The sequence below is a fragment of the Triturus cristatus genome, chromosome 2_2 (assembly GCF_964204655.1).
Source record: "Triturus cristatus chromosome 2_2, aTriCri1.1, whole genome shotgun sequence".
NCBI classification, from domain to species: Eukaryota; Metazoa; Chordata; class Amphibia; order Caudata; family Salamandridae; genus Triturus; species Triturus cristatus.
In genome coordinates, this window is record NC_140582.1 from 1,060,594,527 (window position 1) to 1,060,618,200 (window position 23,674).

The 23,674-nt window shown below is 44.3% G+C and overlaps 1 long non-coding RNA gene across 1 annotated transcript; it reads right to left on the reverse strand.

The window, feature by feature from the left end:
• Positions 1-5,708: 5,708 nt before the first annotated feature.
• On the reverse strand, positions 5,709-23,674 carry LOC146863151 (uncharacterized). The gene is made up of 3 exons (XR_014978558.1): positions 23,554-23,674; positions 5,915-5,973; positions 5,709-5,781 (listed from the first exon to the last, which is right to left on the reverse strand). It is a non-coding gene; the product is annotated as an uncharacterized LOC146863151 (long non-coding RNA).

The window sequence follows — 23,674 nt, forward strand, 5'->3', positions numbered from 1 at the left end:
GTCCCGCGATTGGTATTAGGATACGCTAGCCACACTGGCAGGCGTATCACGCATTTTTTACATTGCGGTGGGCGGTGCTGTCAGCAGCACCCGCCGCCATGCAAAAAATGCAAAAACAACAGTTGATGGACAGAATGCAGAATAATGTCATACATTCACCCCAGTACAGAGATCTGGGCCTAAATCCATTTGTTTTTTTGCTCTCCATGCCATTCCATTTTGAACCCAGCCATATGCAAATCAGTCTTGACCCTGTGCCTCATGGGAACAGTCCAGCCCGAACTGCCAAGCCAGGTCTTCCCTGGACTGGAAACAAGCATCCTAGGACCGGTTTCAGGGTTTCACCCCTCTTCAGCCAGGATAGCTTGATTCCAGTGGCATGGTGAGCCAAAGAATTATGTATTTAACCCAGATCTCTTGACTGGGGGAGAATGTTTTGATTTGTTCTGCATTTCGTCCATCAATTGTGTATCTTTTGCAATGCAAAAAAGGCATGCTGTGCATTTGCATGCACAACGTGACAAGCACCGCGCGGTGCCTGACACCTTGTGCATGCAAATGCAGGGGGTACCATAGGTACCCCCCATGTGCACCCCCAACCCCCGAACACCCTGGGGGCCCACAACGGGCCACCAAAGAAAAAAATGCATGCCTTTCCATGGAGGAGTCTCGCCATGGAAAGACAATTCGCCGCCATGATACTAATATGGATAGCGGTGCCTGCAAGGCACCGCCGCCATATTGCTGGGCTGTTCCGCCCGGTAGGCAATCGGGAGGATTGTCTACCGACAGAAAAACGGCGGACGGTCTTCCCGTCCGCCGGGGCCGCCCCCGCCATCGTAATGTGGCGGGGGGGAAGTTATGTGGGCGGTGACTTTTGGCTGGCGGATCTCCAACACCATACGGGCGGTGGCGATCCACCCGCTATAATAATAGACCCCTTAGGGTCTGCCTTCTCTGAGTTTGTTTGTATTGGAGTGCGAACAGTAAATGTCATCCCTTTAGTGTCCAACACCTTCCCTGAGTTTTATTTTTGTACTATTATTACTGATAAAATAATTTATTGCAATATTATATTGGATGTTAAATACATTTGTTAAATAAAAATAGTAGTAAGTTTCTATGTAAATGTATAACATAATTTTTTTCAGTTGTAAAACCAATACAGAAAATATAGTATTCATTAGTTTTTGTATAATATACATTTTTATATTTTTAGTAATATTGTACATATTTTTTGCACATTTTCAAAAATGTGTATTTACATTTTAAGTGTTGTTCAACATAAATGTTATGAGTAAATATTAAATATTTTATATGTTATACTGTTTAATATATACTTTACAATTTTTTTGATTTCGTTTACAACATTGTTTAACATGTATAATATTTTATACTATTTGTAACTTTTTTGTACCTTTTTAATTCATTGTTACTATTTTTATCATTCATCCCTGTGGGGAGATAGTCTTTTGTTTATTTTTATTAGGTAGCCATTTTTTTCTACTGCTATCTATATTTTGTACTCTATTGGTATTATTTTGGTTTGCTTTTCAAAGGCTTTGAAAGGAAGAAGTCATGGTTGGGAGCTGCTGTTCATCGGAACTGGTAAGTTACTTTTTAGTGTCTTTTAAAGTGCTTCTAAGGTTGGAGGGGTATAGTATAGTTGTCTAAAGATATGTGTAAAAAGGAGGGAGGTTGAGGCTAGGTTTAAACTCCTTACTGATATGTAACACACAAAAATCGAATACTTCGAAGAGAACCTGCCTAAGGGAATAGTGATAGGATACAGCGAGAATCCACTGTAATTGCTTACTAGAGAAAATACTTTTTTTCTAGAGACCCCTCACCCACCAGGGTTACCCCTAGGTGGCATGCTTCATCATGTATACATAGTGCATGCATATTAAATGTGCACTTGTGTGTCCTTATTATAGGATTTGTTAGGAGAGGGACACACAGGGCTGGTTTCCGTGGAGTCCTAAAGAAGAGCCAATAGGGGAATGGCTCAACTAGGGGCGGGAATAAAATAGAGGCCCACTAGTTAGGTATTTTTAATAACACCTTTTTTCACTCCCCTTCACTTCACCTAGTCTACAACAATAAGTGCTCCTGTGTAACTGCTAAATCGCAGCACACCTCAATCCGTAAAGGATTGGGATGAACCTCAATGATGAAGCATGCCACCTAGGGGTAATCCTGGCGGGTGAGGGGTCTCTAGAAAAAAGTCTTTTTTCTAGGAGGCGATTACAGTGGATTCTCGCTGTATCCTATCACTATACCCTTGGGCAGGTTCTCTTCAAAGTATTAGATTTTTGAGTAACAATATGTGTATAAAGAAGTTTTTTGTGTTTTAATACTATTTTGGATTGTGTTGGTATCACGTTTTTTTCTATGGGAAGTTAATGCATGTTTAACTTATGTTTATAATTAGTGTTGGTAACTATGGGCTTGATTACGAGTTTGGTGGTGCGGCACCAGGTGTGCCCCACCACCGCACCACCAAACCCGTGGTCAGCCCACCTGCCAGATTCCAAGTGTTTGTCATGTCTGGCGGGCTATTTTTCGACGTTCCCACAGCGGTGCCCTTTAAAGTTCATGCCATGCAGAAACCGAGGTGCATGCACACAGGGTCAATGTGCCCCCCTACATGCACCCCATGATGCAGAGGCCCTTTGTTTCCTCTCCGCCATGGTTTTCATGGAGTAGGAACCGCCATGAAAACCGTGGCAGAGAGGAAACTCTTAATATGCTTATCGGGACCACAGCGGTCCGCCAAACATATTGCAACTTCCTGACCGCCGCAACACCTCCAGGGAACAGCTGTTCCCTGACAGTTGCAGCGGGGCTATGGCAGTCTGACGGCCCTAATTGTAGGGCAGTCGGAAGACAGCTGCGCCCCCACAAGTCTAGCAGTCCGTGGACCGCCAGACTCGTAATCGGGACATAAGTATGTGTAGTTTAAAGTTATGTATGTATTTATTTTGGAATGTAGTGTGTTGTAGGGGGAGGGCATTTTATTTATCTCTTACAGGTTTGTGTTTCTAAGCTGATTCTATGGGAGGCTGGACTTTTTTTCTAGGAAATAATTTTTGGTTTATTTTAAACCAATTTATTAATATAAATCCTCATCTTCCTGGAGCGGTTCTTTTTGAAAATATTTGTTCAGGGTGTTTATGACACCTACAGACTGTGGGTTGCTTCAAGGGATTTCCTGTGTATTTTTGCAATGGGGGGGATTTGGGACTACATTTTACATATTTTTGGTGGATTATTACTTTTTACTATGTGGATTTGGGCAGAGAGCTGCAGCTACAAAATCGCATGTTTGATTTATACTTTTACTAGGGGTGAGAAATGTGATATGCTTTTATGAATGTTATGTTGATGTATTTAATATGTTCATAATATGTGTTGTATTTATTTAGTGTAATATATTTTGTTTCCTAGTTAGTTTGGTTGTTTAATAGTTATATATTCTTTTTTAAATGCTAATATGAATATTTGTATTATATTAGTGACTAATATATTTAGGTTTTTTTATATTTAGTCACTGATATAATACTATTAAGATAGCATTTATTACTTCTAAGCAGTCTAGTCCTTGTTATTTATACATATTTTTACTATGCTTTGTAGCATTTCATGCATTTTTTTTGATTTTTTTATTTAGCTTAGGGCCAATTTCGGTAACAGATTGTTCTATTCTAAGTTCTTGGTAGCTTTGTTCTGTTTGTAAGGCTTCTAGTAATTTGTATAGTATTGGTTGAGTTCTGCCTGGTGTGGATTGAAAGGCATTATGCCATGCTTCCACTGAGTTGTTTGTTTTGGCTCCCTGTGTCAAAGTGCTGTTATAGACATTCCACCATGGTATCTGGAATTTGGGTTGGCGTCTGTGTGCTGACCTATGCAGTCTGCCAGCCCATGTGTCCTCTAAGTAGTCCAACAGAGGAGTATGATTGTCTTAATTTCTTGGATAATAGGGGCTTTCTATTAGGATGTTGTTGTGGTTGGCTACTTCTGCGACAGTCACGCAGGCTAGCGCAATATTTTTTTTATCTCTGGCAAATTGGCTGTTGGTAGCGTATTCCACACTTAGGGCCCGATTCCGATTCCGATTTCATTAGGAAAGCATACCGAACGACTCGGGTCCAAATGTTTCCGTACGACTCAGATCGGTGGAGTCCAACCGAACGAGTACGATGCATTTGAATGCATCCGGATATGATTCAGTCGGACTCTCATTGACTTCAATAGCAGCCTGTGTACCAAATGCGTACACAGGTTCGCATTGAACAAAGGGGTGACCACGGAAAATCTTGCACCCTGTGGCGGGCACTCCTTGGTGCTTGCCACACTGTGCATTGTTGGGAAGAGGGGATCCATGGGTACCCCCACAGGCCCGATTCAGAGTGCCCGGGTGAAGGGGGCCAGCTACGGGCCCCCAAAGACTGATTCGAGCAGCCTTTTCTTTCCAGGCAAACCGAATGAGAAAGGCAGTCCGAATCGTTCATTGTACTTGCATGCTCGGCAACCCTTGCCCGTAGAGCTGTACGATTTGGCTCCAGAAGGTTCCATCTCTCCAAATGCCTTCTGGAACAGATTCGGTTCCAGGCATCATACTTGGTCATTTGGAACTGTGAACGATTCGGTCGCAAACAAGGGCTCCGGATCAATTTTGGCAAAGCCGAGTCCGATTCCAATTTGGAGCCCTTCCGACGATATCGGAATCGGGCCCTTAGTGTAGATTTTTGTAGGTGCTGCCATATACTTTGGTTAAAATGGTAATATGTGGTGGTATACTTTTAGTATGGTGTGAATCATAGCTTGTTCAAAGTCTATGATTATTTTGTTGAGTGTAATAGTCATTTGTTTGTTGTTTTACGCGGGTTAGTAGTTCCATGGATGCACTGCTTTATTTATGAGGAAGCAAAGCTTGGATAAAAGGGATATTGGTGTTCTGAAATTCACCATGTATGGTGTATAATTGATGAATTGGTTTGGAACACATTTTAAATGTCCCATCCATCATCTAGGTTTGGAATTGGGGTAGTCTGAGTAAGCGTTTTGCAGTGGAGAATATTAATATTCTTTTATCATTGTCATTTTTATCATATAGGAGGAACGGTTCATCTCTGTGTGTTCTTGTTAGATGTGCTGGTATGTCAATGTCCCTGTATGTTCTCGGAGCAGGTGGGGTGTTGTTGGTGGCCTTTTTAGTTTGTTATTAGGTGTTTTAAGGTGGGTATTCATGGTAATCGACCTGTTATATGTTAAGGGACCTTGGGTAGTATATCCTTTAGTATTTGGGTTGTGAGTTGTTGAGAACTTGTGCTTGCTTCTCTTATGTTTTGTAAACTTTCTCTATCTTCTATCTCTGTGACATCTGGGGGTTGTTATACTCCCTTACATTAACTACAACATTTTCTTTAGTAGTTGCCCTGCCATAACATGCATTGAAATAATATTTTGTACATTTAAATTTAACATTTTCAGTATAAACATTTTCTTGGCTCTAGGTGTACCCCATGTAATTTAATAACTGTTTTTATTTTCTTTTTGTGAAGTGATGAATGTGGCATCTTCTGTCATTGTGTCTGCAGTTCTGTAATAATATGATTCTGAGACATAGTTATAGTCTACATGCTATTAGTGAACATACAGTTAAACGTTAATTTACTCTTTATTTAATTTACGTACTTGTATGTGTTTTAGAGACGTTGTGTGTCCTTTGGGGTATTTTGTTTGAGTGAACTTTATCTTGAAACAAGTTTTTCTTTTCTGTTGGAAGAGAAAACATAATTATATTAATTACATTTAGTATATTTTTTATGTTTGACAATGTTTTTGGGATTATTTATTTTTTAGCATTGCTGTTGGTGTGAGTTTAAAATTATTGCTTACATATACTTACTTTATTTTGTAATGTTCGATGTGTTGTTGGTAGATGGTTTTAATAACAGTTTGGATAGTCTGTGTAAAACGAAAAAAGTTAAACAGTGCGTTAGCTATTGTTTGTCAATTAATTGTTTTACAGTTTATCGTTATTTTACTTTTTAGTTTAAATATAATTGTTACTCACTTGGATGTGAAGTTGTAGAGCTATATATTTTGCAGTCTTCTGTTTTGCAGGGAAAAACTGGCAGTTTCCTCCTCTTCAAATGTTGGTCATTTTGTGAGTTATTATTTGCTGTGATTAGTGTGCCTTTTATATTGTTTAATTAATTTTTAAAGATATTTTATTGGTTAAAGTTATTTATTGTTGTATGTTTTTAGTTGCTTTAGTATAAATGCACATTTAGTAGAAGCCCCTAAAAAACACAGTCAACCTGTAAGTGGCGGGATGACCCTTAGTGATAAGATCATCACAATAGTGCCCCCAGTTAAGGATAGGGGTCCTGTACTAAAGCCTATACAAATTCAAGATTCAATACCACAGGCTAATCCATTAGCTTCAAATTGCCTAACAAATGTAAGCCCCCACGAGAAGTCAGCCGAGCCAGAAAGCGGGGAATTGGGCAATGGTAACAAACATAGGTTAGTTAACCTGCCACCGGAGGCAAGCCCGTACACAGTTATTCTAACCGGCATTGCCGAATTAAAGCCATCCTCCTGGGAACCTGTAGAAGCCCTAAAAAAAAAAGGTAATTAATTGGCTCTCTATTTATAGGCCCCTCCCTGAAGGAATACAGAGTGAGGTTCTCATGGTGAGAAGAGTCCCATGGTTGGGTGGCACTAGGAAATCTATCCATGGAGACTGTGTCCTGGTAAATTTCAGGGACCCCAGGACCGTCTCATACATATGTAGCTGGCCACATTGTGACAAGGGGACTTCCATTCAAGCGTTACCCTTATCATTCTTCTACCCACCATTAAGATATGGGCAGGAAGAGCAGGGTTGGGAACTAGTACAGAGAAGAGGAGGTAGATGGGGTTCTAGAGCAAGAGGGAGCCCCCTTCTTCCAAGATCACAGTGCTATGATTATTTTCCCACCCACAAAAGGTTTAGCAACCTAGATATGGTAGACTGACGGAGCGAGACGGGGAGAGGGAAGGACAGTGGTCACGGTGGGGCTTATGCCAATAAAATAGGCCTAGCTATTCCTAGGGACAAGGCCAACCCCGAGGAGAAATATAACAATGGAGAGGTAGACATAAGTCCTGTTTGCTCTCCTTACATAGCAAGGGAGATGACAGTGACCCGAGATGGTAGTATAAACATCAATACCCCACTGGGGACGCACTTTAGTACGGTTATGCTCCCAAACCCGCCAACTGAGAGTGCCATCAGCCCCTCCTTGAAGATAGTATCTTGGAATGTGGCGGATCTGGGCAACAAATTGAATTGCCCGGACTGGAGCTCTCTCATTGAGGGCATAGACATATGCCTGCTCCAAGAAACTTGGGCCCGAGAAGAAATCAATCGTACCGGTTTTGCTACATTTTCTACAAATGCAAAATGGGGGGGTAGGGGGCGTCCATCGGGTGGTCTTGCAATCTGGCTGGCCAGTGATTTGGGATGCAACGCCGCCGTTCTCCCTTTGAGTAAGGAGGACATTCTTGTTGTCCTCTTGGAATGGCCTAATTCACATAGTCTCTTACTGGTAAATGTCTACTCCAGACCAGTTAGTATTACGCAAGAGTCGTATACTATAGAGGACCTTGCGGAAGTTCTAAGTGAAATTCCTAAGGGCATTCCTTTCTTAATAGGCGGTGACCTAAATTGCCATTTTGAGCCGCTCTCTGGCTTATGGGATGGTCTAGCCCAAGATGAGGACGTGCTATGGTCTATACCCTCATTGGAAGCGCCGGGCCCAAGAGCTTGGACGCCTTTGGTTGTACAAATTACATCCTTAACTTTGAAATATGGTGTCCGGGCCTGTAATGGACGGATAAAATCTGATATTCCCCCAAAACCTACATATAATAGAGCGGGTAGGGAATCCAGACTTGACTATATCCTAGTCCCACTGGCCTTGTGGTCACTTATCAGAGATTTTCGGGTGATCCCAAGGGATGACAGTGACCACAACGCACTGGAACTGGAATATGACCATCAGGTCTTGAGGCTAGGAGGTAATCAAAGGTGACGCCTGAGGTGGGATTAGGCCTCACGAATAACAGAAGGAGAGTGAAGTGGGAGAAATTAGCTTCCAATCCAGGGAAGATATCCAGGCTGTACGCCCGGGTTATCCCCACATTCCGGTGCTCGCGGTGGGGGCCTGTCCTCCGCTTGCATCACCTTTGCGCGCAGGGATCAGGGGGTACTCTCTATCCGAGGCAGATGCTCTAGCCGGGCAAGGGGGCCTCATGACGCCCCAATACGGGACTTGGAAACGCTGGAGGCAGCAAATAGATGGAGCAGATAAGGCAGACCTGAACCGGAGGATAACACTAAACTAAGCTGGCTCGTTTACACCCCCCCCCCGGCCTCGCATCAACCGCCAAGGCCCGAAGGACTACTGCCTCACCAACAAAGCAGCAAGAGAAAGCAGAGATGCATCTAGCTGTGAGTCCCCACGCATAGAGAAACTCCAGCCAGACCCACCTGGGACCCGGTAGGTGTTGCGGCTGTGGCCCGTGCCACTGCGAGGCCCACACCAAGACAGGGGCTTGCGGTGGACGGCCGCCTCTTCACTTGCATCGCCAGTGCACGTGAGGACCGGGGGGTACTCTTGATCCAAGGAAGACGCTCCGGCCGAGTAAGGAGGCCTCACGGCGCCCCACCTTGGGGCCTGGAAATGCCAGAGGCGGCGAATAGATGGAGCAGATTGGGAAGGCCTGAATCAGAGGACAACACCAAACCAAGCTGCTCCCCCGGCCGCGTAGCCCACCATCCAAAAAGACCCGAAGACACTATTGCTTCACCAATACAGCAGCAGCGGGGGCCTTAGAGGTGCGACAGCCAAGGGACCCAGCCAGAGCGTTAGCCTAAGTGCCTAAATCTCAGCATCCAGACGAAATCCACCATGCAGCAAGCGCCATGGGGAAATATGATACAAAACAGACAAAATTATCATTTGGAAACAAGAGACATATCCGCCAAGTGGAAACAGACGCAGAAACTGATAAAGAACACTGTGCAAGGGAAGAATCAGATGGCACAAACGACGACCTATGCACTCTCCTGATGGAAGTGAAACCCAGCGTCAAAACCATAGATACCAAACTGGATATCCTTACAGCTCAGATGGACCAAGTAAAAAAGGAGGTTGACACACACGAACTGCGCCTGTATCAACTCGAGAACCGTGCAACTGATACGCATGAATTCCAGGTCGAGTCCAAAGAACAGCTACTCCACATGGAGAAAGTGTTAAATGTAATCAGGGCAAAAAATGAGTACCTTGAAGCCCGTTACCGAAGGAACAATTTGCGAATACCGTAAACCACCGCAACAGGCAAGATGGAATCATTTGTGGAGGAACTCTTAAAAGACATTTTTGGCTCGGACTTATCAGATGTGTTCATAGTGGAATGCTCTCTAAGCCCCAGACCCCCTATTGCTGCCACTCCAAGACCAATCTTGGTGTTACTACTGAATTTCCGTGATCGGTACACAATCCTCAGAGGCGCTAGAGAAAAAAGCCAAATCTCCCATAAAAGCAATAACATCTCCTTCTACCCGTACTTCACTCCTAGCGTCCAAGCACCTCAACGGGAAATCTTTCCTGCTAAACGCATCCTGCAGCAAGCCGGAATCCCATATGCTCTGCTGTATACGGCTAAATTGAAAGTCACACAGGAAAGTAATGCACACTATTTCACGGATGCCAAATCGGCCCTCAAATTCGCCAAACACATCGGAGGTCTCAAGAAACAATCTTCAGCGTCTGCTGGACGACAACTTGCGGATGATAGCCTCAGTGATTATAACTAGACCTCACACCATTACTGATTAGAAGCTGGCGAACTCCATGTAGGCTTTAGCAAGTTGCAACGACCCTCTGAAAAAAACACTCACTCAATCCCTCATGAGGAATGCCGGAAAAATGTCACTGTATATTGAATAGATAATGTCTCGTCTCTTCCTCTGTACCTCAGCCACCCTGCCTCACGGCTGAGTCGTATGCCGGCACCTCCATGCCCCGAGGGAGAGCTCCCAGCCATATATTTTTTTTTACCTTGGTACTTTTCTTAGGTTCCATGATGGTTCTTGATGTAGAGGGGGAAACGCATACTCAACCTAATTGGGGAGTTGGAGTGGGTGAGGGAGGGATTAAGGGGGTTAAAGTTGTTGTTCTGGGGAGAGGATGGCCGCAACATCATCACAGGCACAGCCCAACCGCTATGGCACATTATGGCTCTGCAGTCTTTATTGCCATAAATAGGAACCAATCTGCAGACTCTAAGAAGCTGCAACACCCCCATGAAGTCACGGGCTCTGACAACCCACACAATACTAAGACATGACTTCATATAACTGCTTAACCTGGAATATAAGGGGTTTAAATGATCAGAGGAAAACCCGTCTTATACAATCCTGCTTGATCCGACACAAAATAGATATATGCTTTCTTCAAGAAACAAACTGCACAGCACGTCAACAACCAAGATACAGCATAACTGCTGGGGAGACATTTATTCATCAATCTACTCATATTATGCCAGGGAAGTGGCCATTCTACTCTGTTGTCACCTTGGTTGGAACCAAACTGACCCTGAGGGGGGATTCGTACTTCTAGAGGGCACACTGGGAATTACTAGGGTGATACTGGCAGCGGTTTACGACCCTAATACAGACGAAACTGACATTTTAAATGATATTTGGGCTAAGATCACAATATTAGGATGCAACACTGTCCTATGGGGGGGGAGAGACTTCAACGCCATATTAGATGACACTATGGACTGTAAAGGCACATCCCGTAAGCTACATCCTAATGCCAGCACCACCCTAAATACGATTATGCTTGACAATGGACTGGTAGATATTTGGAGACAGTGGAATCCTGAGGCGACAGAAGGCACCTGTATCATGACACATCACGCAGCCGGGTCCCGCCTCGACGTTTGGCTGATATCCAAAGACGTAGCCTCATGGACAATAGACATTAAACACTTACCTAGAACACTATCAGACCATGCACCCTGCTTGCTACGACTACTGATCCCCTCGTTCCCTAGCCGAGCATTTAACTGGAGGCTCCCACCCAGAGCCTTATTAGACACTGCTTTCAGGGAAGAGATAAGAGGAGACATAATCGAATATTTCATACTAAACAAGGGATCGCTATTTTCCCTGACTTCCATATGGCAAACCTTTAAGGCAGTAACAAGGGGCCAGTGCATCGCCAGACAAGCTGGTGTCCTAAAGGCCCTAAAACAGTCACTCAAGACACTGCTTTCAGGGAAGAGATAAGAGGAGACGTAGTCGAATATTTCACACTAAACAAGGGATCGCTATCTTCCCTGACTTCCCTATGGCAAACCTTTAAGGCAGTAACAAGGGGCCAGTGCATCGCCAGACAAGCTGTTGCCCTAAAGGCCCTAAAACAGTCACTCAAGACACTGGAATTTCATATACGGGACATAGATCTGCAATACTAAAACACTATTTACCCTAAACATCTACCCTCACTCAGAAGTAACATCTATGAATATGAAGAGGAAGCACAGAGGGATGTCAAAATCATTGGGAAATATACCCAGGCCAAGAGATACGGGGAGGGTGAGCGACTGGGTAAAATGCTGGCCTCCATTCTCAGACCTCCTGGTAACATAGATTACATCACAGAACTGCTAAATGTTAATAAACAGCCCATAAGAGGACCTCAGGAAATACTAAACCACCTCACGTACTTCTCCTCTGAGCTCTACACGTCTCACCAGACCGACATACCTGAGGAAATCCACACCTACCTAGACTTGATTAAACTATTATGTTGGATAGGGCCCATAGGGCATATCTCGATGAACCCTTCTCCACAGAGGATATCATTGAGGTCATCAACAGTTTACCCAATGATAAGGCCCCCGGCATGGACGGCCTCCCAGCTTTATTTTATAAATGTTATGCATCAATTCTAGCTCTGCATCTGCTAACAGTATTCCAAGACTCATTAAAGACGGGTAAACTACCTCACACGCTGCGAGAGGTAGGCATCCCAGGGAAAGTCCCTAATCTTAGTGACTCCTACCGCCCTTTTTCTGTGATCAATATTGATAATAAAATCTATGCTAAACTACTTGCCAACAGCCTCCAGCCACTCTTTCCGCTCATAGCCAGACCTGATCAATCTGGCTTCATAGCTAATAGATCGACTGCACATACTCTCCGCACTATCTTTGCGGTACTCCACTACCTGGATCCCCAGAAACCTGCTGTGGCTGCCCTCCTAGACGCCACTAAATCCTTCGACTCCCTGGAGTGGCCATATCTATTTGCGGTCCTAAAGAGACTGGGTATCAGCCCATTATTTCTGCAACCAATTAAATTACTCTACTCAGAGCCCACTGCGCGCGCGCCTTCGAGCAAATGGCCAGATCTCCAACACATTCCCCATAACTCACGGCAGCAGAAAGGGCTGCCCCCTCTCCCCATTATTATTCGCAATAGCGATGAAGCCACTTGCAGCACGACTCAGACAACATTACGCTGCTAGGGGCTTGGGATTCAAATCTAAAGGGCTAATTGCCTCGCTATATGTAGACGACATCACGTTTATACATCAACGACCCTAAAGAAAACATACTCCCAGTCCTCTGGGAAATTACCAAATTTGGCGGCCTATTGGGAATACTGATAAATAAGGCAAAATCCACACTCTTCCCCCTAACTGATAGCACTAAGTCCCTTGACCTCGGTTACCCTCTCAAGTGGGCGGAGGGCCCGGTTAAATACCTTAGGAGCTGGTTGAGCAGGGACACCCAAGAGCTTTAGAGCATGAACTTTGAACGTACCATCATCTGGCTGGAAGAGAAGATAGAAACCTGGTCACAAACTGACACTATCTCTAGCGGGTAGAATTGCGAAAATGATCGTACTTCCCAAATTCTTATATATTTTTGTGAACCTTCACCTTCACTCACCCAAACATTCTTCAACTCAATGCGATCACTGAGGATCTCACTGGTATGGGTGGGCGGGCAAGCTAGGATTGCTTGTGGAGTACTCACACTCCTGCAGAACCAGGGAGGATTAGGAGTGCCAGACATTCCCCTGTATGCCTTCTGCGCACAAGCAGTTTCTCCAATACTGGGTACACCCAACCCCATTCCAGCCCCACATAGCGATCAAGGCAGACATAACAGCTCCCACCACCCTAGAAGTTGCCATATATAAGCAAAATAAATGACCCCACAAGGCCATCGACACAACTGAGATGCTGAGGTGGGTGTGGGACGGCATACTCTTCGCTCCTTCAGTGCCACTGTCCAATAATCCACAAATGCCTCTGCTAGATGATCGGAGCAGCACAGCTAGAGCACGGTGACTAAGGCATCGCTACATATGCTGACCTCTAGCACGATGACACGTTTATAGCCACACCATCCCCAGATTGAGTGCCCTCTTCCAGCTTCTCGGACTTATTACTATACCATCACACATGAGCCACCTGTCGCCAAATACACAGCACATTCCAGGCGCCCCCGCTCACTCTACAGGCCCTGGAACACATCCTGAATACTCGATCACAACGTAAACTAATCACCCGTTTATACACATCTATACAATAACACTCCCCTGTGATTATATCAAAAGCACAGGAGAATTGGAACACTGAGGTACAACCCCAAATCACAGAGGGGCAATGGCTATTTTGCTGTGCACAACTTGAATTACTGTCCCCCAACTACAAACTGAGACTCAATCAATCAAATAATTTGTAATGCGCACTACTTACCCGCAAGGGTTTCAAGGTGCTGAGGGTGGGGAGTGGGGAGTGGGGGGGGGGGGCTGTTGTAACTGGTCGAACAGCCAGGTCTTGAGTCGTCTCCTGAAGGTTAGAAGGTCTTCAGTTTGTCGTAGGTTGAGGGGGAGGGTGTTCCAGGTCTTGGCGGCGCGGTGGGGGAAGGATCTGCCTCCGTTTGTGGTTCTACGGATGCACGGGACGGTAGCCAGGGAGAGGTCTGCGGAGCGAAGTTTCCTGTTGGGTACGTAGAAGGAGAGTCGACTGTTGAGATAGGCTGGGCCGGTCTTGTGGAGTGCCGTGTGTGCTTGGATCGGGAGCTTGAAGGAGATTCTTTTGTCGATGGGGAGCCAGTGGAGATTCCTCAGGTGGGGGTGATGTGGTCGCGGCGTGGGACGTCGAGGATCAGGCGTGCAGAGTCACGCCTGATCATGATTTCTAAACCGCTACTATAGAACAACTCAGCAGCTACACCGCATGGGCATATGCGCAGACATAAAATACTGGAGATGTCACACTGAATATGCACCCTTCCTGCATCTAGCTTTGGAGTGCCCACCATTGCTACCTACTGGGCAGAAATCTTCTGCAAAATAAGTGAAATCCTGATAATACGGCTGGTACCTACGCCACTCTTGGGGTTACTGGGGTATGTAAATGATGCCCCAGCTGCAACCCCCCAATTGCGTGCTATTCTGCTGCTATTGGCAAAACGAATGGTGGCAATGAAATGGGGCAGACCTGGTGCCCCCTCAGCCAAAGCTTGGATTCTTGATATCACATTCTGCCAGGAGCAACTATCCACCTTCTGGGAAATTATGAGTATAATCTCCCTATATGGAGCCCCTTCCTTACCTGGCTACGTGCCTCCACCCAGGATACACCTTGCTCACCTTCCCCGTCCAGTACGACAAGCAGATGACTAGACAACAACCCAAAACAACACACATAGCCTATACATGCCTACCTCATTACATCAAGAGATGCACCTATACCCACTGTAGTTAAGAACCATATCCTGTGCCTGTGATTCCACATATGTGCCATGAACTTAAGCTTAAAAACTATATGACTCAATTTTGTTTAATGTAGATTGTTGATGCCATCCTTCCTTACATGTTCTGTTACGTTGTATTTCTGTTCCTCTATATCTTTAAGTTAGACGACTGGCATCAATTGCACTATATACTCAAATATTGCTTAAATGTAACAATGCACATGATATTAGAAATGGCAATAAAGAAAACATTTATATTTTTTAATTTAAATTTACATTCAGCCTCAAACTTAGCAGTATGATTTCCTTCAACAGCCTCAAGATCATCTTACACTTTGCTGCTTGCTCATTAATGCACTCCGCCACAGTCATGTTGTCTGACAAGAAAACCACTGACTGATTGCAGAACTGCTCTGGCCATATTCTGAGGGCCACCAAGATGGAAAAGAGCTACAAGAAACACATTTTAGCTGCAGAACCAGACTCCATGCAGTCTCTTGGCACTGTTTGGCACACCAAGATGCACCCAAAATGGCACCAAGATTAACGCTGCCTGTAGAATCTGTAAACAAACCTAACTCCTTATTGATCTTGTAGGGGCTTAGCCATACTACTATCTACTGACCTCGAAAATGGGCAGCCCATTGCTATGATGCGGAGAGCTAAATTCAACTGCCTCACCGCCACTTGTAACTGATGTAATGGCACTGTCTTAGCAACCAAAAAATCCTCTAACGCCCGTGTGAACACCTCAGCATTCTCCTGGGGAAGCCTAGACACGCCTACCTCGGACTACAGTCCTATCCCAGGGAATTTGATTGTTCTAACTGGTCCACAGGTCTTTGCCTGTAGGAGTCCTCCAAACATTTCCATGAATTCCTGGGAAATTTTAATGCTTTCCCACATACTGGCATGTCAGGGGAATCCAGAAACAGGAAAGCATCCAAATAATGCAGTGCCCACCGGTGCTCCGATCTCTGCCTGAATACCCACTCCAAAAAAGTGCTAATCCTCTCGAAGTAAGCACAGGAGTCTGAACAGCCAATGGGCATACTTTGTCAACATAGAAGGCACCTTCACATTGGAAACCCAGTAAATGAAAGTCATCAGGGTGTACTGGTAGCAGCCTAAAGACGGATTCTATATCTGCCTTTGCCAAAAGTGTCCCAGGCCCCAGCCCCTGAAGCATTGTAATCGACTGATCTAGCAAGACGTACTTGACTGAGCATAGTGCTCCATCAATAGCCTCATTGACAAATTGACCTCTAGGCGCTGACAAGTTGTGAATCAAGTGGTACTCCCCTGGGTCTTTCTTTGGGATCACCCCTTAGGGGGAACACACAAAATACTCCAGCAAAACGGAGTCAAAAGGACCTGCAACCCTACATAGATTCTTCTCCTTTAAAATCTTATTGCTGGCAACACTAGGATTAGCACAACGTTGATGAATCAGGCACACCACAGTACATAGTTTAATCAATTCTACTCAATAGTCTAAACTTTGTGGGCGTGCTAGGAGGTAGCGTCCTCTAAACCAAGGCGTAGTGATATGAAGAAAGTTGCACTTCCCTTCACGGGAGATGTCGCTCTATGCGCACTGCCAGTAATGCAAAGTTCAAAACGTGATCAATAAAGTTTGAATGGTTCAAAACAAAGATTTATTGTTCATTGTATGATAACACATGCTCATTGTATTCATGAGATGATTTTCTCAAGTCCATTAAAGGGTTATTCATAATCTAGAAAGAACATCGGTAAACCAGAATCACAGCACGCTTCTTTGAACCATGTCATATCAAGACATCACAAATCTCACAGACAAAAGAGCAGACACCTTCGCCTTTGGAGAAGATGAAGCTCAAAGGATCTACTCATTGATAAACGAAACTGAGACGACCGGAACTGTGCAAAGCAACATCAAACAGTTAATTTATTTAACAAAACGTGAAATTAGTCAACGCCTTCATGCTAGCACGCTTATCAAATATCACCACGCTCAACGCATCCCGAGAGGTTTAAGAATTTCACTCAAACCATCACTATGTAAGAATGACCCGAAATTCATAGACAGATGGTATGGCATTCTTAATAAATGCTCTTTGGATTTATTGCTATTGATTATAGAAGAACTATCAAAAAATTTGGAAGAATAAACACTGAAATTTCTCAACTTAAAAGCGAACTGTCCTCCAAACTCACCACAGAAGATTGGTCACAGATATTGACGGATATTAACGAACAACTATCCCGACACACACAGGAAATCAATGAACGCAATGTTAGTAAATTCCGTAGGGATACTATAGATTATAAACTCGGAGAGGTATACAACTGGGCTGAAGTATACGCAAGAAGGAGACAAAATAGACCTACCAATAAGTCATCTGAAACGGATACATCACCTGCCAGCAGTGATTCAGAAACCAACAAACGTAGACCCAGACCCACGAATCAGAAGGAACATTCTATTTCGGATTCTTCATTAATTACACCTACACCATCTACTTCTACGTCTACATCTTCATCTGCGGTTCCTTTTTTTGGAACAGGCCACCTGGGCAACGAAGAACCAGGAGGGGCAAAAGGAGGGGTCGTCCCGAGTCCATAACGGAGAAACGTGTAGCTCGGAGTCGAAAGTAAATAACAAAGAAAATCTGGTAACCAACATTTCCTCATCCCCGCTGAGCAGCCATGAGATCAAGGTGCTACAAAAAGGACCTTCATTTGTGCCAACATACACATCAAACATCTTTGAGGCAGAAGTCAGCCTATACAAAATTATGCGCACATTGAGATTCAGGCACTTCTTCGACAATGTTATGACAGAACCATTCGAAAAGAAAGAAAATACCTTATCAGGGTTAAAAGTCAAAAGTACCTACATGGCCCCCATAAGCCACAAAGTGCTGGACACTTTTGAGATATTAGTCAAGAACGATTTACAAAACATGTTTAAACATAACAAAATCAGATACTCCAACCTTACCATAAAGGACAAGAACAAATTAAAACGCTTGGCCAACAGCACGAACATCTTGTGCACCAATGCAGATAAAGGAGGAGCGTTGGTCATAATGGATACGTCCCACTATAACCAAAAAATAGAGGAACACGTACACGACTCGACCACGTATTCTAAAATAGGATTTAATCCCACTGAACATTTCCAACAAGCACTCAAAACTATCCTTGACAAGGCGATCAATGACGGCACCATTGGAAAAATAGACCGCAAATACTTAATTCAAGAATTTCCTGTATGTCCAACTTTACAGATGTTACCCAAGATTCATAAAAATCTCTTGTATCCACCAATGAGACCCATAGTGTCTACACGAGGATTGATTCATGAACCAGTAGGCAAGTACTTAGACAAACACTTACAGCCTTTTGTACATCAAATGTCAACATACATGAAAGATACTACCGAATTATTAATGAAAATTCAAAACATTCCAACAACATGGAACGAGAACATGCTTTTTTGTACCATCGATGTGACGGCATTATATACTTCGATACCCCACAATCTAGGTATAGAAGCCATTGAATACTTTCTACTACAGGCTGATCTCAATCAGGAATTCAAAATGTTTCTGTTGGAACTTCTTCAATTCACATTGTACCACATCTACTTCTCTTACAAAGATCAATTTTACCTACAACTCACTGGTACATCCATGGGGAATTGCGCTGCTCCCAGCTACGCAAATCTCTTCATGCATAAATTTGAACTGGACTATATTCTCAACGATGCTATCTGGAAAACTCATTTGGTATCATTTTTTCGATACATCGATGACATTTTTTTAATTTGGTATGGTCCTAAAACAACGTTGATCACTGCAATAGATCATTTAAATTCAGTGAATGACAGATTAAAATTCACCTATAACATTGACAGCTCTCAGATAAACAATTTGGATGTTTTGGTATACATCAAGAGTCAAAAAACAGAAAGCACCTTATACAGGAAGGACACCGATCGAAACAATTTACTACATTTCAGTAGTTTCCATCAACCAGCTTTAAAAGCACATTTACCTTATTCTCAACTACTGAGGATTAAGAGAATTGCGTCGGATCCAGATCAACTCTCAACTAACATTTCGGAGATGGAAGATCGCTTTCGAAATCGGGATTACCCCAAAGAGATCATAACAGAAGCGAAAACACGAATATCCTCAATCTCTTGATCTCAACTACTAACCCCCAAAAATCGAACAAAGGCTACATCCATAGTGGGAATTGTGACCAAATTTTCAACTGAAAGCAGAAGCTTCTAAAGAACTATACTGAAGCATTGGCGAGCACTCCCACGCGTGTTTCACTTTTGATTATAACTCACAGTATGTTCCATCGACTCGCATGAGCTTTTCTTCATATCTCACTGCATTTATAACTCATGGTATTTCATAAACTCACAGCGGGCACACTTACTTCCTCAGTTCACATTGAACCTCCATGTTAACAACACTTACGTTTCTTACGGCGATTTCACTCCCGTTTACTGATACTTCTAAAACACAGTCTGCACGTCGTTAACATCACACAGCGTGACCACTGGGTCACCAGCTTTACCGTTTCTACTAATCGCTTTATTCGTTTACCTCATACACTCAGGTTGCCTGATTTTCGCCTATCTCTGCTTTCTTTAGGAATTTACTCCCTGACGAAGGGCAGGATATCTGCCCAAAATGCATTGGGGTTTTCATCAAGATGTTCTTACGAGATTATGAATTAACCCTTTAATGGACTTGAGAAAAACATCTCATGAATACAATGAGCATGTGTTATCATACAATGAACAATAAATCTTTGTTTTGAACCATTCAAACTTTATTGACCACGTTATGAACCTATGAACTTTGCATTACTGGCAGTGCGCATAGAGGGACATCTCCCGTGAAGGGAAGTGCAACTTTCAACACTAGGATTAGCCCTAAATGACTGCTGATTTTTACAGTTCATTACGCCCACTAAACCATCAAGCTGGAATCCTGAAATATTTCTAAAAACCCTCATACAATGACTGCACCGTCACTGTGTTGCAGATAACATTCGCTAGTGGGCCTTGACCAATAGTGGGTGTTTATTCCTGCTCTTTGGGACCTCTATCCTATGTCTTTTTAAAGCACTTGAACTTGAGGTGTGAGAGTAGGCCGCAGAAAGATCAACTGTGCTTGAATTTTTACGTCCTTGGTGCTCTGGAGCAGGATCTTTTATCCCCCTTCTTTGCCCCGCCCCCTGTAAAACCATTTGCTCCCGAGCCCGCTCGAAAGGGCTGACTTGGCGCAGCCTCAAAGCTCTGCGACTTCATGAAGCGCAGCCAACTGTTCATATCGATCTGGTCCCAAGCCACCGAGGATCTAGTGGCTTTTAACCTCCTAAATTATTTGTCTTAGTCCCTCCATGCCTCCAAACTCATCATGAGCACATACTATCCTATTCTGGTAGCACGCCAATTGCACCCTAGGGTTGGGAATCGCCCTGCCATGATTGCCAGGAAAATCATGAAACCCCTGACCCAAATCAGCAATGTCTCCTCAACACTTTTCTTATAAGGTCAATGCCCACACTCCCAAGAATGGTAGCACTCCTTGCACTGTTTGGTCTCCTCCCACTCTGGCCTGTCCACAATTAACATGCACATATCTACGTAGGTGCTTTTCCAAATCTCCTCCTTCACATCTGCGGGCACATGTCTGCACAACTGATTGTGCTCAGAACGCACATCCCCAAAACCAATGCTCAGCAACGATGCCAATGTACCTGCTGACATAGACTGCTTGGGAAGGGGCAGATCCTCTTCTGCCGCAGGTACTGCTTGCTCCACATGAACTGTGTGTGAAATGCCAGCCACTACTGACCCCTGTGCGACCTGAATGGCTAATACAGACCCACCAGCTGCTTCTACAGGCAGTCCTACCACTCCTGCTTGCCCTTCCATAACTTGCCCATTACACAATCCAGATGGGCCACCAGCCTCCTGGCCCTATTGACATGGTCAGTCTCCGCTACACCTGCTAATGCCCCCACACCCCCCATTAGTGGTGCAGAAATAATCCCTACCTTCGAAAGCCAAGGCAACACACCGGCTAAGTTTGCGACCAACTTCAGATGTCCTGCGGAATCTGCTTGTGTGACCCCAATCGCCATACAACTATTTCCATTCTGAACAATGCTGTTGTTTACTGTCTGCACTATCACCGCAGGAGAGCTTCCTTGATCACCACCACCACCTACGCTTCCCACATCCACAATCTCAAGGATGACCCGCACTCCGTGACCCCCTTCGCTACTTGTTCATTCAAGAGAAGCAGAATCTTATCCTGCACATCAATGCCACCATATCCACTCCAGAACAGGCACGCTTGGTGTCCTTCTTAGCTCCACCTGGCATCCTTGCAAAGCCAATAAACACCTGTTATCCACTAGCAACCTTAACACTACATAGCTCACCCCACAACAAAACCAATTGTTTCAGAACTCCAAAGGCAACAAGAAGTTACTACTTTCACAGTATATTACAGAAATAATGCTCCCACTTCAGTCCAATCACCAGGGTAGTACTGAACAAAGCGCCTAAAGACTCAGCCCCCCGAGCACTACTGGAAATCTGCTTAGGAAAATCATTGCTAAATTTCTCCGCTCCCCCCCCCACAGCCCAATACCACAAGCGCTCCAAAAAACAAACCAAAACAGCCCACATTTAGTACCAAAACGGGCCACACTGCACCCTCAGTAACTCCATTACCTCACAGCCTGCATAGTCCCATGTGCCTTCCTTAGCTGCCACCAAGAGTCGAGAACACCAAAAAACTTGGGTCCGCTCCCGGAGGGCAGAGTGTTGAGGGAGTGCTAGCCGCACTGTGGCTTCTTGGCTCATACCGTTACTGGTGCAGGGGTTGGGGGTGTCGGTGATCCGGGCGTGTGTGATCCCAGGAGGGCTGTGTAGATGGCGGCGAGCAGGAGCAAAGAGACCCACTCGCCACTGTGCTGCTCCTTTTCTAGGGGCGGAGTTGACCCATGCTTGCGGGGCAGCACCCAAGCAACTAATCCTCACCCCTGGCCCACCCCCAGCCCATCCTCCCGGGGCAAATGCCACAAACCAGGGAATGGCCCCTGGATCCCCCTCCATATTGCCGGCTCAGAGCCTCTGGAATTCTTTTGTGTTTATTCAAGTGTTACTCCTTTTTTGTAAAGTAATAACTGCAGTGAATCGCTAAAATGTGTTGCATGTGAGCATCACACCATCACCCATCAACTAGGCCTAACTGCTTGACCAAGCTACCAAGGAAAGTCAAGGCGGGATTGAAAACTGACCTTTCAGTCTTAACCTTAGTACCCAGTAGCCTTAGCCAGTTGGGAACCCATGCAGCAGTTATGATGACCAGATTTTGTAAAACAGAATCCAGGACGTTCTACAAACATATAATTAGGGCTACAACTTTGCATCAACTGAGGGGAACCAAATGACTTTTTGGACAGTGCCCACGAACATAGAAAACACAGACAATGATGCACTAAGCATAATCAAATGCAACTTTTACACACAATATCATCTCTGTTAATTACATTGCTTTCTGGCAAGGGCAGGAGCTGTTGACTAATTCTGCACTGAAACACAATTAACATTGTCACCCTCTGTGGTCAGTCGACCCACTCTGAAAACCGGGACAGGTGCTAAATGTATTGAACTTTTCCAGTACAGATGGTGAAAACCAGGACAGTTGTGGCAATTCGGACATCTACTCGCTTTAGCAGCAGAGTCCTACCTTTCGTACTGTGAGGAACTTCAGGATCTGTGGAAAGCTCAACAGCAGCCAAAATCTATCCCTAATTCAAGACCTCATAGTTTCACTAAATACTGTTCCACAGATGGGCAGGTCGTTTTTACACGTGTATGGGTTTTTAGGGATACTTTAGTCTCATCATTTGCCCTAATCCACTGTGCATACACGTCATCTAACAACTGTAGGACATGTGTATAGATTTATAGATGTGGAGAAGGTTTGCAATAATGGACCAGAGAATATAGTCAGAACTGTATTGAAAGTCCTCCGAGTAGAGGAAGACAGCTTCTTGTGAGCTTCGGTCTCTGTGACTCTGGATGCTGAGGGACTGCAGTGGTCAACAGACAAATCTAAAATTCCTGTCTTAACCAGGAGATCACCAAACATCTGCTGTTTGCGTAAACATAGGCATATGTTGTGGCCATCCCTTAAAAAGAATTTGCTTAAAGCTGAAATAAACCCATATTGGATTATAGATCGTAAAGCCAGTCAAGAATTCCCTTTTATTGGCACTCACCCGAGTTATGCGCCTGAGCAGCAGGCAAGAGCACATAACGAGGGTAGCTGTTACAGTCCCATATGCTAGGGATTAAGGGGCCTGTTTCCCAAAGTTAAACTAACACTGATGTGCAAGTTTCCGATTTTGTGCAATTCACAAAGGAATTTTACTAGAAGTAACTTTATGACTGTCTATGTATATTTGGAGTCTCCGCCACGAGTGCAGAGACTCCGCACTCGTAAAGATACGACTCGTAAAATTCCTTTGTGAATTGCAGAAAATCGTAAATTTACACTAAAGTCTAAGTTTCCTTTTGGGAATCAGGACCTAAGTCTATAAAGCTGTCATGTGGCAACAAAGGCACATCATCTAATGATATTATAAATTCATTTTTGAAAATGTCCTTACCATATGTTTCTTTTAGGCCCAGAACTGTAGGAGGCATTTGAAAAGTGCGTGTACTGTGAGGTGAGCCGAGGATTTCTTTTGTGTTGAGTGTCCACAACTTCATTGTATCTCACGTGATAAG